This window comes from Conger conger, chromosome 1, assembly GCF_963514075.1.
Source record: "Conger conger chromosome 1, fConCon1.1, whole genome shotgun sequence".
Lineage (NCBI taxonomy): Eukaryota > Metazoa > Chordata > Actinopteri > Anguilliformes > Congridae > Conger > Conger conger.
In genome coordinates this window covers 92787717-92803083 of record NC_083760.1, presented here as the reverse complement: position 1 = coordinate 92803083, position 15367 = coordinate 92787717, and the positions used below count along the sequence as shown (strand labels likewise).

The window sequence follows — 15367 nt, the reverse complement described above, 5'->3', positions numbered from 1 at the left end:
TCCTTTACAAAAACAGAAATACAAATGAAAAATCACAATGTAGCCTATGGAGAGCAAAATGTGCACCAGGCATCCCCTTTTCACTGTACAAGCTGCTCTGAAGTGACATGAGGTTTACATGAGACTTTATTTGAGTAAAAGAGTAGGCCTACTCGCCAGCACATTCATGAAGGAAAACTCATGAAGGCTAAAACACTGACATTGTCAGTGAACGTGTACCAGCGATGTGAAATTAATTCCCAGGTTATTATCTGATCATAGTCCATAGTAATAGTCTTGGATGACAAAAACATCTTGCAGTGAACATTATTATAATATATTTATAATATCTATTATATACTATAAAATATATATTTTATTTTATTTTAATTGAATGTCCCTTTTGTGAAGAGAGATATTGTATGGAGCTCAGGGAAGCCAACATTTAATGTCCTCGTTTGAGGGACACAGGGTCTCAGGAGGTTAAATTACTAATATGCAGATTCTGACAATGTCAAAATGATTTCCTTTAAATATTGAGACAAAATTGTGAAATGATTTGATGATTGATTAAAGAGACATCGCCACTAACTGAATCGGCTAAAGATGAAGATGAATAAAAAAGTTTGGGAAAAAGTAAAAGCAAAAAAAAAAAAGCAAAAGCATGAGTAATAGAGAGTGCAGTAATTGGCTTTAGCCTGCAGGTCAGAATAGGCCTATTTGAGTAATAGAGAGTGCAGTAATTCACTTTAGCCTGCAGGTCAGAAATACAATAAAATGATCGTATCAAGCTCATCGTGCTTATCAAAGTTAATTAAGTGAAAATCTGTTTATAATAAGGCAACATGCGGCAATATTTAAACCTGTTTATAACAAGGCAACATGCAGCAATATTTAAACCTGTTTATAACAAGGCAACATGCGGCAATATTTAATTTCGTGGAATAGGCAACTGCTGACCTGAAATTCCAAATTCAGTTGATTATTGCATCTTGAGATGCCAGTATTTATTTATTGATTGATTGATTGATTGATTGCCAGCAACAATCTCAGGAAGGCATTGCAATTTCCCTGACTTCCAGATTATTTTTACCAGCCAAAAACTAGCAACTGGCTAACACAAACTCACTGGTTCCAGCACACTGGCTGTGGCATTTTCCAGGCATGTTCTCTCTGCTCTCTTTGCTCCCATCTTCAGTTTTTCCTGGAGTACTATGTGAACTTTGCTCAAAGCTGTATTCAATGTTTTGCACGTATTAACCAGATCCTTTTCAAGTCGGCTGAACTCCTGGGAATTTGAAGACTGGTTCTGAAAAAAAGACAATACTTACTTGAATTTCTGTCAATAGCTAGATTAAACATTTGCTGTTGACATCAGTTCCATTGTGAGACAATGAAACAAGTCAGTAAATCACAAACTAATGTTTCTTCCAAGCTAGCTAGTTATCTGGAAGCTAGGTAGCTGAACACCAGAATTGCAGAAAATTGTTTCGAAAGAGTAATTGCACTCACCACTTCAGCCTGGCTCCACCTACTGCACTCACTAATTCAGCCTGGCTCCACCTACTGCACTCACTAATTCAGCCTGGCTCCACCTACTGCACTCACTAATTCAGCCTGGCTCCACCTACTGCACTCACTAATTCAGCCTGGCTCCACCTACTGCACTCACTAATTCAGCCTGGCTCCACCTACTGCACTCACTAATTCAGCCTGGCTCCACCTACTGTACTCACTACAAGTTTCTCTCTTTGGGAAATCACTTCCTAGGTCCAGTTACTTTTTTTGTGGTGGGTGGGACTTTAACAGTCTACACGACTTGAATATGTGGTTAAAAATGTTAAAATCAACAATTTACCAACTATATATCTTGATTGACATCTTGAGGTGCCTGCAAAGAGGTACTTTGACATCACGATTGGAACGTGGCCAGAATAAAATGCAGAAATAATAAATAATTATACTATTTCAGAAATGTCAGAAAAACTGTTTCATTATAAAGTAGGTGTAGAAACACATTTACAGTTAACAAAAACATGGACAAAAATGTGATATCCTGTAGAGTGCAATTACCCTTTAATATTACATTTCAGACAGAGCACCTGAAGTTTGCAATAAGTCAGCAATAAAATTTTTGTCATAGGATTATACTTTTTAAAAACACATTAACATTTACATATTGATTGAGTCAAAACATACCTTTGAACTGAGAGCATCCTTTGAAAAGTGAAGATATGAAATGACTCCAGAAACCTCGGATACATAATCTTTCACTTTCTTCTCGAAATGGGAGACGTACAGTTTCTTAATGTGCTCCATCAGTGCTGGCAATTCTTTGTAAATAGTGAAAAAACAGCTAGTTAACACTTAAACCATGCGTCTAGCCTTCACCTTGTGCTTATGTACTGTATATACACTCAGTGGGCACTTTATTAGGTATTTATTATACTTCTACTGCTGTAGGCTATCCACTTAAGAGTTATGATGCATTGTGTGTTCAGAGATGCTCTTCTGCATACCACTGTTGTAATGTGTGGTTATTTGCGTGACTGTCACCTTCCTGTCAGCTTTGACCAGTTTGGCCATTCTCCTCTGACGTCTCTCATTAACACGGCGTTTCTGTCTGCAGAACTGCTGCTCACTGGATTTCCGTTTTGTTTTTTGCACCATTCTTTGCAAACTCTAGAGACTAGTGTGCGTGAAAACCCAGTAGGACACTGAAACCTCCCTGTCTGCCACCAACAGTCATTCCACGGTCACTTGAATCACGTTTGTTCCCCATTCAGATGGTTGATGTGAACATTAACTGAAGCTCCTGACCCGTATCTACATGATTGTATGCATTGCACTGCTGCCACACAATTGGCTGATTAAATAATTGCATGAATATGTAGTTGTAAGAAAGTAAAATTGTTCCTAATGAAGTGCTCGGTAAGTGTATATAGTCAGTGACCATTTTATTAGATAGACCTGTACACCAGCTTGTTAATGAAAATATTTAATCAGCCAATTATGTGGCAGCAACTAAATGCATAAAAGCATGCAGACATGGTCAAGAGGTTCAGCCGTTTTTCAGACCAAATGTCAGAATGGGGAAGAAATGCGCTCTAAGTGACTTTGACTTTGGATTGATTGTTGGTGCCAGACAGGGTGGTTTGAGTATCTCAGAAACTGCTGATCTACTGGGATTTTCATGTCTCTTGCTAGACTGGTCAAACGTGTACGTGGATAGGCTACAGCAGCAGAAGAACCAATAAGTCAAAAAAACCCTAATAAATGCCTAATAAAGTGCTCAGTGATTGTATCGTGCTGCAAAAAAAGTATTTGCCCCCTTTGTGATTCTCTATAATTTTGTACTATTCACACAGAATGGTTTCATACATTTAAATAAAATGTAATATTAGAAAAAGGGAACCTGAGTAAACACAAAACACATTTTTGAAAATCAGTGTTTCATTGATTTAATAACAAGAGTTATCAATAACATTTAATAACCATTACCATTAGCAGCAATAATTGTGACCAAACACTTCCTTTAATATGATATCAGTCTTCCACATCACAATGGAGGAATTGTAACCCACTCTTATGCTTTAATGAAGACAAATACATTGGTTTTTCATCGTGATATATAATATAAAAACATTTTACCAGTTTCATTGCGATCCAGAACAGTTGACTTCCCCTGTGCAATTCTCTTGAATTCTTCAGAACTCACAGTGTACACATCAAAGAACTCATTTGAATGGTCTTCATCACCAAGCAGAAATTTCTTAAATGAAATATAGAAAATATGATTGTTAAAGAAGGTTTTGGTCTGTAATAGTGGGGAAGTTACTGTGAAAATGTTATAGGAAGTATTTAAGCTACAGCACAGCCACCAATAAGATAAAATGAGTTGATTAAACTAAACTTGAAGCTGCTTAATGAAAAACATGAATTAGGTCACCTATGGGCCTTGCCACATGTTGGCTAATGCTACTCTATTTCTGCTTATGCTCCTTTCCAATAACATAAATATTCCTTCAGTTCACAGTTAATTTAGCTACATGCTTTTTCAAGTCAATTTCATCAAGTCGATGGAGAAGGTAAGCTGGTATATAGAGAATGAACTTTTTAAAATGCATTTATCCTATTAGTTCATATTTATTCCTGTATTATTCTGTGTGTAAGAGCAAGTTTCAGGTAATGCTACTACACTCCAACTCACCTTTGTTTTATCTTTGAAGAGTTTACTGATATCTTCTTTAAATATCTCATTACGGGACAGTATACACGCATGTTTTTCTTTCTTCTCATATTCCGAGGTATTCTGAAAAAATATGCATTAATAAGAATTGTGAAATATGTCCGATTAAATATTTAATATTTATTTAACCTGTCCTTACCTTGTCAATGTTACTTTCTATTTCAAGGTCCTCATCTGTGATATGATAATTTCTGGTAAAATCAGAAAAGTCATTCAGAATTAGAAACATGAAAGGTCCGTACACAGGTGAATTAAATATTTCTGAAGATATTTATAATGTAACAGCTAACTCTCTGAAGTTATCTGGGTTGATGACATCTGTATGGGTGCAGATGAAGGTGATATTGTGACACTCTCCTCCTCCAGCAATGGTTCTCAATGATGTATCAAAGATCTCATCGGCTACTTTCTCAGACAGGGCACGTTTCATCTCATTGACAATCCAGACAGAGGAGCACTGGCTGAGACACTGTGGGAGTTTAATGAAAATCTTTCATCAGTTTCAACATTGTCCATGGCCATTGACCATCGTAATAAACAGAATTCAGTAAATGATTACAGCTTGAAGCACTGACATCACCTCTTTCCACATGTCACTTCTGTATTTACTGACGTCTCCTGCTCCAGGCAAGTCCACCAGCACAATCCCCTCCAGCAGAGCTGGAGACTTCGGCAAGGAGATGGTGACTCCCTTCACCAGAGGCCAGAACTGCTGCTCTGCTTTTTTATCAGCCCGAATGTAGCATCCAATGCCTTCAGACAGTTCTTTGGCCTGTAAAGAAGTTTTAGGAGTAAATTGTTTATATTTTAAGAGAAACCAAAATCAAACATTCATGTCAACCTGTCGTAAAGATGTCCTGTTAAGAAGTATTATTTTAACACTCACGCTGTCAAAATTCAGAGTCTTCGTGCCTGTGCCGAGAATCACAGGAAACTCTCTGGCTCCCACCAATTCAGTGTAATCTTTCTTCAGTCCCTCTTCTCCATAAACGGCTGTAATCTTTTCTCTTGCCATTTTTGCAATTTCATCATCTTTTGCTGCCATGTTTTGTTGGTCATTTTCATTTTTGAGTGAGTCTCGCAGAAATCGTAGATCTGATTTCCAGTCCTGTAGCAGAAATTCCTTAATCATCAACATGTATTATCATTCTGTTTATATTTAAGAATACATAGAACATGGTGGGGTTGATTTGTTTACAGGAACCAGTCATGGTGCGTTTCTATATGAACCAAAAGTTACATACAGTGGTAGCAATAATTATTTGATCCCTTGCTGATTTTGTAGGTTTGCCCACTTACAAAGAATGGAACTGTGTAGAATTTTAATCATAGGTACATTTTAACAGAATATCACAAAATAATCCACAATTACAACATCATATAAATTTTATAAATGTATTATCGTATTTTTGCATGAAATAAGTATTTGATCCCCTACCAATCAGCAATAATTCTGGCTCCCACAGACCAGTTAGTTTTCCATTAAGAAGCACTCCTAATCTCAACTCATTACACAAAACACCTGTGTCAACTCGTTACATCGTTATGTAGCTGTATAAAAGACACCTGTCCACACAATCAGATTCCAACGTTTCCACCATGGCCAAGACAAAGGAGCTGTCTAAGGACATCAGGGACAAAATTGTAGAGCTGCACAAGGCTGGGATGGGCTACAAGAAAATAAGCAAGCAGCTTGGTGAGAAGTTAACAACTGTTGGAGCAAAAAAGAAAAGAAAAGAAAATGGAAGTCACCGCCAATCTCCCTCGGTCTGGGGCTCCACGCAAGATCTCGTCTCATGGGATATCAATGATCATGAGAAAGGTCAGGGATCAGCCCAGTACTACACAGGAGGAGCTTGTTAATGACCTGAAGGCAGTTGGGACCACAGTCACGAAGAGAACCATCAGTAACACACTACTCCGTGAATCCTGCTGCGCGCGCAAGGTTCCTCTGCTGAAGACGGCACATGTACAGGCCCGTCTGAAGCTTGCCAAAGAACACCTGGATGATCCAGAGGAGGCTTGGGAGAAGGTGATGTGGTCAGATGAGACCAAAATCAACTCGACTCGCCGTGTTTGGAGGAAGAGAAATGCTGAGTACAACCCCAAGAACACCATCCCCACTGCGAAGCATGGAGGTGGAAATATTATGTTTGGGGGTGTTTCTCAGCTAAGGGGACAGGACAACTTCACCGTATCGAGGGGAGGATGAATGGGGCCATGTACCAGGAAATTTTGGGCGACAACCTCAGTGAGAGCACTGAAAATGGGTCGTGGATGGGTCTTCCAACATGACAATGATCCAAAACATACGGCCAAGGCAACAAAGGAGTGGCTCAAAAAGGTCCTGGAGTGGCCTAGCCAGTCTCCAGACCTAAATCCCATCGAAAATCTGTGGACGGAGCAGAAGCTTTGAGTTGCCAAGCGACAGCCTCGGAAACTTAAGGATTTGGAGAGGATCTGCAAAGAGGAGTGGACCAAAATCCCTCCCAAGATCTGTGCAAACCTGGTGAAAAACGTCTGACCTCTGTGCTTGCCAACAAAGGTTTCTCCACCAAGTATAAAGTCCTATTGTTCTATGGATCAAATACTTATTTCATGTGAAAATATGATATAAAATTTATATGATGTTGTTATTGTGGATTATTTTGTGATATTCTGTCTCTCAATGTTAAAATGTACCTATGATTAAAATTCTACACAGTTCCATTCTTTGTAAATGGGCAAACCTACAAAATCAGCAAGGGATCAAATTATTATTGCTCCCACTGTCTGTACCCCCAGTTGCACATTTGGATTCGCTCCATCTGACATGGATGATGTAAGGCAGCCTGAATTCATAGAACCTTAGTTACATGCATAGCTTCTGTTCTATTTCAATCTTTCTTAACATCAGAGGACAGTGCTTTAATACACATTTTGATGCCTCATACCAACATAGTCACAAGGAAACGTATCCGTCTCATGACTGCATGGTGAGCAGCTATGTTGACCCTATAGAAACGCTCATGACTGCATGGTGAGCAGCTATGTTGACCCTATAGAAACAGGAAAAGAACATGGTGAAGGCCAGGTAGCTGCAGCGCATATGTCATTCAATGGCCCGCCATTCAAGGAGGTAGATATACTCCTGATGGAATGGTGTCTAATTCTTTCAGATATAGGAAGGCCTTTTGACATGTTGGCATGTGCAAGGACCTCGATAATCCTCTTGGGAAGCCTCTGCTTTGACAGGGCTCTGCTCTTGCTGTGACCATCATGCCAGACAAAAGGCAGTTGCCCTGACGTATGCCTTTAGTGCACGCACTGGCCACATTCCAACCCCTTCTCCATCCTGAGCTTGGGGGGTGAAAGGCCCCAACTCAGTGCTCCGATTAATGTGAAAAGGAGATGAACATTTGGGAATAAAGGATGGGTTCGGCCACAGCGTGATCCCTGAGTCATCAGCATTCCAACGCATGCATCTGAGCAGACAGGGTGGATTCTGCCATTGGCCCCTTCAGGAAGCAAGAGACTAGTGTGTGTGTGAGAGATCACGCTGTCTGGTTTCCCACTTGGCACAATGTCAGCGCCAGATTTGTTCGACTGCCTCTGGTATGCTATTTCCACCAATTCAAACCTAGTTCTGGTTCTGGGCTGGTGCTGGTGACGGTTCACACCTTCTAAGAACCGGCTTGCTTTTCCATGGGCTAGAGGGCCAAGTCATTAGGTCACTGTGTATGTCTCCTGTTTCTGAGCAACGCCCACTTCAAGCACAACAACAACAGTAGCCGACTATCAGGACATGACATGATATTACATCATCACCTTACAAATGTTGCTCCTGGCTTTGCGAGCCTACTTCAACATCCGAACAGGACTGAAACAAACTATTTGTGCTGCTTTTCGCGATTGCTATGGGTAGCGATTACTTTCAAGAAGAAAGGTAACTAGGCGGCACGGATGGCGCAGTGGGTAGCACTGCCGCCTCTCAGCAAGGAGGTCCTGGGTTCGAATCCCCGTCGGCCGGGGCCTCTCTGTGCGGAGTTTGCATGTTCTCCCTGTGTCTGCGTGGGTTTCCTCCGGGTACTCCGGTTTCCTCCCACAGTCCAAAGGCAGGCAGGTTAGGCTGATTGGAGAATCTAAATTGCCCGTAGGTATGAGTGTGTGAGTGAATGGTGTGTGTGCCCTGCGATGGACTGGCGACCTGTCCAGGGTGTATTCCTGCCTTTTGCCCAATGTATGCTGAGATAGGCTCCAGCCCCCCTGCGACCCTGTTCAGGATAAGCGGGGTCAGATAATGGATGGATGGAAGAAAGGTAACTACCTTACATGTTTTCATTCTTATTAACACTGAACGTAACATGTTTATGTTAGCCTTAATCTCGCACTGTGAAACTTCTATGCACATTTCTCAAAGTTGAGATGGTTGCTACTCTCATCGAGTTTCAAACTTACAAGTGCTTTACATTTCATGAATATTGCAGGAAATTTACGTTATATAACAGTTGCATTGACTGAAAATGGTGGTCACAATTGAGCATGCGGGTGAGAGCATGGCTCTGGGGCTGAAGAGATGGTGAAAGGCCCAGACGTGCAGCTGCTACACCACCTGGAAGGGAGCTGCTGACCTGGTTCCCCTATAGCGGTTGACCTGATAGACAGTGGCGGTGCTGTCTGTCCACACAAGAACGTGTTGCCCTCCTGGACTGACTAGAGGTGTCTTAGCACCATGTAAACTGCCAGCACATCTGCAGGATGCTGCAGTCAGCATATGGAGCAGTCAGAGGAAGAGACCAGGCTCCACATCTTGTGCTCAGGAAGGGATCAGGTGGAGTATTGTCTCCCATATCTGTAAGTCAGGCTCTATTCGCTCAATGGCATCCTTCTGGTCTGAGTCACAAGCACACTGCTCCAGACTAGAATCCGGTGCTGTGGTCTATTGCTAATAAGGTGGACTATGACAATCTATGGGTAGAATGCTGTGGATTCTAGAGCTTCTCTGCAGCCTCTGGAGGAGGACATATCCGTTGCTCCAACCCAGGTTACCAACCGATTAGCTACCATCAGTGAGGAAAGTTGACCTGCTTATCACTCTCTGCAATTTGTGAGAAGATTTTTAAAAACAGACGGGTGGATTATGTTCACAGTGTTACACGCATGCAAAAGACAGAGACAAAATCCTCGGATGAGAACCGTGGGATCCTACGCGCGGAAACCTGCCTCTAAGTCTCTCCTGACATGCAGCAACATAAAAGTATTTCCCCCTAAGCAGGCTTAACCTGGTCTTCAACCAAACCCAATCTCTTTTGCATTTCTTCCCTCTCCCACATCAATTAGGAGGCCAACTTAAACCACCTGTGGAATGGAGGCATGTCCCACTGCCTGACGTCACAGCAGCCTGTGCCAAATCAAAACAAAATAAAGGGAAAAACTAAGAAAACAAGGAATGTCTGTGTGTGTGATTCCTAGTCGTAAGAACAGGTACTCATGGGGGCTGCCTTACGCCATGTCACCGGTGACTGTTATCGACCTGCACATGCGAAAGACGGAGATAATTTGAATGTGCTCTAAAGCCCCATCGTCTGACGTTAAGAAGGAATGAAATAGAATTAACAACATTAACATGAAGTTATAATTCTTTATATCTTGTAACTGTCAGAACCGAATTTGGATTGCTGTGTTGGAGCAAATTTTCTGTTTTGTGTTAACCTGCTTACCTCTGCACTGATGAATTCAATATCAGCTTTGTATTTGCTGGATTCAGTATTAGCTTTTACGTGCACAAAAACGGAAGTGCAGGCATGCAAGCTTCCTGAAGGTAGAAGTTGGCTTTCTTCGACAATTGCGTTGATCAATGAGCTCTTTCCTGCTCCCGTCTTCCCAAAGAATCCAATGTAAATTTTCTCTTTGTGGTTATAATCTTTAAGACTTGAGATCTTCTCTCTGCATTGGATAGATACATGGGCTCAATGAATGTTACTTATGTTCACTAAAAGTCCTGAAGAATTTTTTAACAGTTGCATCATTTTCACAACTACATGTAATCTAACTTCACCTGCCTAATAAAAATGTCTGAAAATGAACCCAGTGAGCAAAGCCAGAATTGAATCTAGGTTGAGAGACAGGTTTAGAGACATTTCGACTTACAGACAGGTTAATCCCAATATAGCTCCAGTTTTTACCCAGTGTAGCCTGACTACTTCATGAGGTGTTTATTAGAAAACATTTTTTTTGACTGGATCTTCTGCTGCTGTAGCCCATTAATTTCAAGGTTTGACATTTTGTGTGTTCAGAGATGCTTTTCTAGATACCACTGTTGCAACACATGGTCATTTTAGTTACTGGCACCTTCCTGTCCGCTGAGACCAGTCTGCCAGTTATCCTCTGACACCTCTCATTTACCCTTTCAGTCCCCAGCCGGCTTCTATTAAATGAAGTGACCCTGTCACAATAAATTTGATCCGGGCGATGCATCTAACATTCTAAACAGTTGTACTGGCCTCTGTGACGTAGTTACTGTTCTACAACAGCGAATGTTACTATACCGACACTGCCTGCTAGCTAGAATATATGAAGATGGCGTATCCGTCATCTCCAGCCCCTAGTCCAGACGCTCATCATTTCCCGCCTAGATTACTGCAACTCCCTCCTAGCCGGTCTCCCAGCTTGTGCCATCAAGCCCCTCCAGCTCCGACCCTAGTGTGGGCATTTCAGGCTGCTAAGGGGACTGCTTCACACTATATACAATCCTTAATCACTCCCTACTCCCCAGCAAGACCACTCCAGTGTGCCAGCTCTGGTCACCTTGTGGTTCCCTCACTATGGGCACCTGGCAGTCAAGCTGCACATTCACGCCTGTTTTCTGTTCTGGTTCCTCAGTGGTGGAATGACTTGCCTACCACTGTCAAGACAGCAGAATCCTTCCCCATATTTCACTGTACCTTAGTCTTCCCTCGTGCCCCCCCCCCCCCCCCCCCCTTCTGATATCTCTCTCGTCTTAAAAAAAGCACTTATGACAACTATTTTTGTTCAGAACAGCCCTTCGTGTGTATTTTACTAGTTATGGATTTTATGTTTAACCTATGGAAGAACCTATGCACTTGTAACTCGCTCTGGATTTAAAGCGTCTGCCAAATTACAAAAATGTAAATGTAAAAAAATGTAAGATGAAGATTCTAAAATGACCTTATCCTCAAATCGGTCAACAAATTTGATCCGGGCTGCAAAAAAGATTCCGGTCACGTAATTAACGTTCTGAAACAGCTGATACAGCGTCCGTTGCTAAAATCGGATCAAATTTGTTGACCGAAGTAAGGATGAGGAATCTTCATTTTAGAACCTTCATATTCTAGCTAGCAGGCAGCATCGTTATAGCAATGGTCGCCGTTGTAGAACAGTAACTATGTCTATGTATGGATTTTGGATTTGGATTTGGTTGAGAAAATTGAGAAAGTTAAGAACATTTAGTACGGTTTTAATATGGGCTCAGTAGAATGGTATAGTACTGTCATTTTGATTGATTGAAAAGGTATAAGGTTTTTTATTTTTTTTAAATTGCACCGGTCTCTGTAAACTCAAGATCATGTCTGCATGCTTTTATGCATTGAGTTGCTGCCAGATGATTGGCCAATTATATATTTGCATTAACAAGCTGGTGTAGGTCTACCTTAAGCGGTCACTAGTCACATCCTAGTCAGCTAGACAACTTGAACTTTTGAACTAAAGGCAAAGGTTTTAACCTGAAGGCCTAGATGAAATTTGACCAACTTCACTGGAAAGGATTGGCAACTGAACAACTTTCACTTGTCACAGATTCTTTAACATTCTAATGCAAAAGGTCAATTATTATTCTTGTTTCAAAAAACAGTAGTACTGCACAGCTGGCTTTTACAAGTAGTAGTAACAACCTATCACTATTAAAACAAGTGTTCATTGATCCTGGGTTTACATTGACATCACATTGACATCACACATAAATTTTAAAAGAAAAACTTTGTACTTTAAGTCTTCCAGAAATGAGTTTTCTCTGCAGGAAACCCCTTTGAGTTTGTCGTAAACCTCAGATATGGCATCTTTTCCGACCTGGAATGCATCTTCACCTGTTAAAATACAGTTGTGACAAAATGCATTAAACAGTTGGCTTTTACATGTAATGGGCCCTATTTTTCAGAAAAAATAAAGGAACATTTAAACAAAATAATTCTAACATGTAGGTAAGAATCTTTGAGAAATTAGCACAAGCTAGTAAAAATGAAACGATTGAGATATGAAAATGCTTTTTAAATCCAGTTTAAGTTCATGGTCATTTATTTTTCAAGCATTTTTCCCTTCAATCTTATAGAATTTGTACTGTACTAATATCATATGTAAAGGCTGCCAATGATTGAGTTCACTCTGAGGTACTGTCGATTATAAGAAGGTAAGACACTTACGGGTTGAGAGAAGTTCTTCTGTCTCATATGAAAACACAGACTGTCTGTTATTTTTCATCTTCCTTTTCTTTGATTTCACATCTTCATTCCCATGGAGCTTTCTTTTACCTTTCTGAGGAGCTGGAAAAGTGTGTGGGTGAGACCTTGACCTATGAAAATGACTTGTGTGCATCATGCTCCAGACACCTAACACATATATTCACAGAAATTATACACTCACTGAGCACTTTATTAGGAACACTATACTAGTACTGGGTAGAGCCTCCCTCTGCTCTCAATACAGCCTCAATTCTTCATGGAATGGATTCCACAAGATGTTCCTTTGAGATTCTTTTCCATGTTGACATGATTGCATCACACAATTTCTGCAGATCTGTCAGCTGCACATTCCAAAGGTGTTCTATTGGATTCAGATCCTGCGACTGGGAAGGCCACTGAAGAACAATGCACTCATATATATAACAATATATTTGAAGGCCCTCAAACACTTCACTCACACTCCATGGATCCTTCCACTTGTCCCTCAGTTGGTTCCACTGGTCTTTTGTCTCCATCATCTTGCTGTCTTACTTTAAGAGAACATTGACATGTTCTATATTAGGGCCAATAGAAGTATATCAACACCACAACTGTGCTTGTTGTTTTTATGCTCATGCTGAGCTACCAACTGGTAAAATATTTAAAAACACATTAAAAATATATATTATTTATGTTACAGGAAATGAGATAATGTTAGTTCTGCTCAGTGTAAACAGTCCCCCATTTTTCTGGTGTGGTGCCTTGCTAGTTTACTCCAGTATGTCTGTAATTATTCATAATTTCATAATTCATAATTATAATATGAAAGTATGAATTATAATTATTTTTTCTTTTTTATAAATACTGCATAAATGCCAGCATTTAATTTACCTACACATGCACTGTAATCAAATTATAAAGAATAAAGGGATCGGGGAACTAAATCAGCGTTGATCTAGAATTCAAAGTAAATCTTACACTGGAATGGCCCTTTAACAACACATATATTTTGAAGGTACCCCTCTTTATTGAATATACCAGTTGTTAGAATAAAACCTTAAGGGAATAATTATATTCTCACTGCAAATGTGGTTCACACTGGAATCGCAGAATAGTCTATACATGACTATTGTCATGTGTATATATGACAAATAACTGTTGATTGTACCTGCTTCTTGAATGTTTTACAGAGTAAAGCACAATTTTTGTCAACAATGAAATGCGTAACTACATTCAATTTGCTGGACAACCAAATAATTTTAGCCCTCCTCCACTTAAAGGAGCACTCCATCTGTCCTCATATCACCTTACCGTATTTTCATTGGAGTGTCATGTGATCGCCTGGATGGGTGGCCGTCCATAAACCAGTCTCTGTGTTCAAGGGTGGAGTTTGAGCACCTGTTACCTTCTGGGTAACACAGGCTGGAGATTCAAGCCAAACGTGACATGGACGTATTTGTTTTGAGAAGTTCTGCCCCATATTTAGGAAATGGCTACACTAATGGTGATTTAAAAAATTTAGTGACAAAAAGGGTGACAGTGCTCCTTTAACCCTTAAACACTGTTCCGGTCAAATCTGACCGATTTGCAACTTCCCTAAACCATAAATATAGCATTTTTAATCTGATTGTCTCAAGACCTTATGTTATCCTTCACTATAGGCATTTAGACATATCAATTAATTGTGGCCACTTTCATAAAATTTTGAGTGCTTTATTCAACTTTGTCACACCTGTGGGGTTCCTGGTCAAAAGTGACCGCCATAGGAAATTAATGGGTAAGACTATAATTTTCATCCAGCAGATGGAAGACATCCCCATACACACACTCATACAACTTCCATGTGCTTGTGTGCCCATCCCCCACATGAACCACACCTTCCACAAAACAATTTACAGTAAATTATGGGAAGCAACCTCTTTCTCGCACTTATGTGCCCCTCCCCCCATGTGAACCATACCTTCTACAAAACAGTTGAGTGTAAATTATGGGAACCCACACACACACTCTTGTGTCATATGTTCCCAAGAAGGACAGAAAGGTCATCTTGATGAGCACACTACACAGAGATGCCACCGTCAGCGCCGATGGGCACAGGAAGCCACACATCATCCTGGACTACAACAGAAACAAAGGGGGTGTTGACTGCCTTGATAAGGTACAGTAAAGTACTTTTTCATCTTCATTTTTATTTTCCTGGATATTTCTGTAAAACATTGCATTTTTGTGTAAAACAGATTAACTAATTGTCCAATCTCATTTCATTTTATTGCAGCTTACTGGTACCAAACGCAAGTCAGCCCGTTGGCCCGTGGCTGTGTTCCACAACATGTGTGGACGGCACCCAGCCTGGAATCGGGGGAGACTCTTCCTGGCAGAGCTTGGGAAAGCTTTGGTTATTCCTCTGATACAACAGCGCCAGCACCTTCCCCACACACCAGCCTCTGCCAGTCTGGTGAGGAGTGTGCAGGGCCCAGCCACTCCAGTCTGGTGAGGGGTGTGCAGGGCCCAGCCACTCCAGTCTGGTGAGGGGTGTGCAGGACCCAGCCACTCCAGTCTGGTGAGGAGTGTGCAGGACCCAGCCACTCCAGTCTGGTGAGGAGTGTGCAGGGCCCAGCCACTCCAGTCTGGTGAGGAGTGTGCAGGGCCCAGCCACTCCAGTCTGGTGAGGAGTGTGCAGGGCCCACCCACTCCTCTGTCACGTCCC

At 41.0% G+C, this 15367-nt stretch overlaps 1 long non-coding RNA gene across 1 annotated transcript; it reads right to left on the bottom strand.

Annotated features, from left to right (window-relative positions):
* Nucleotides 1-2197: 2197 nt before the first annotated feature.
* On the bottom strand, nucleotides 2198-4231 carry LOC133121684 (uncharacterized). Its single transcript, XR_009708031.1, has 3 exons — nucleotides 4190-4231; nucleotides 3631-3751; nucleotides 2198-2312 (listed from the first exon to the last, which is right to left on the bottom strand). It is a non-coding gene; the product is annotated as an uncharacterized LOC133121684 (long non-coding RNA).
* Nucleotides 4232-15367: the final 11136 nt, after the last annotated feature.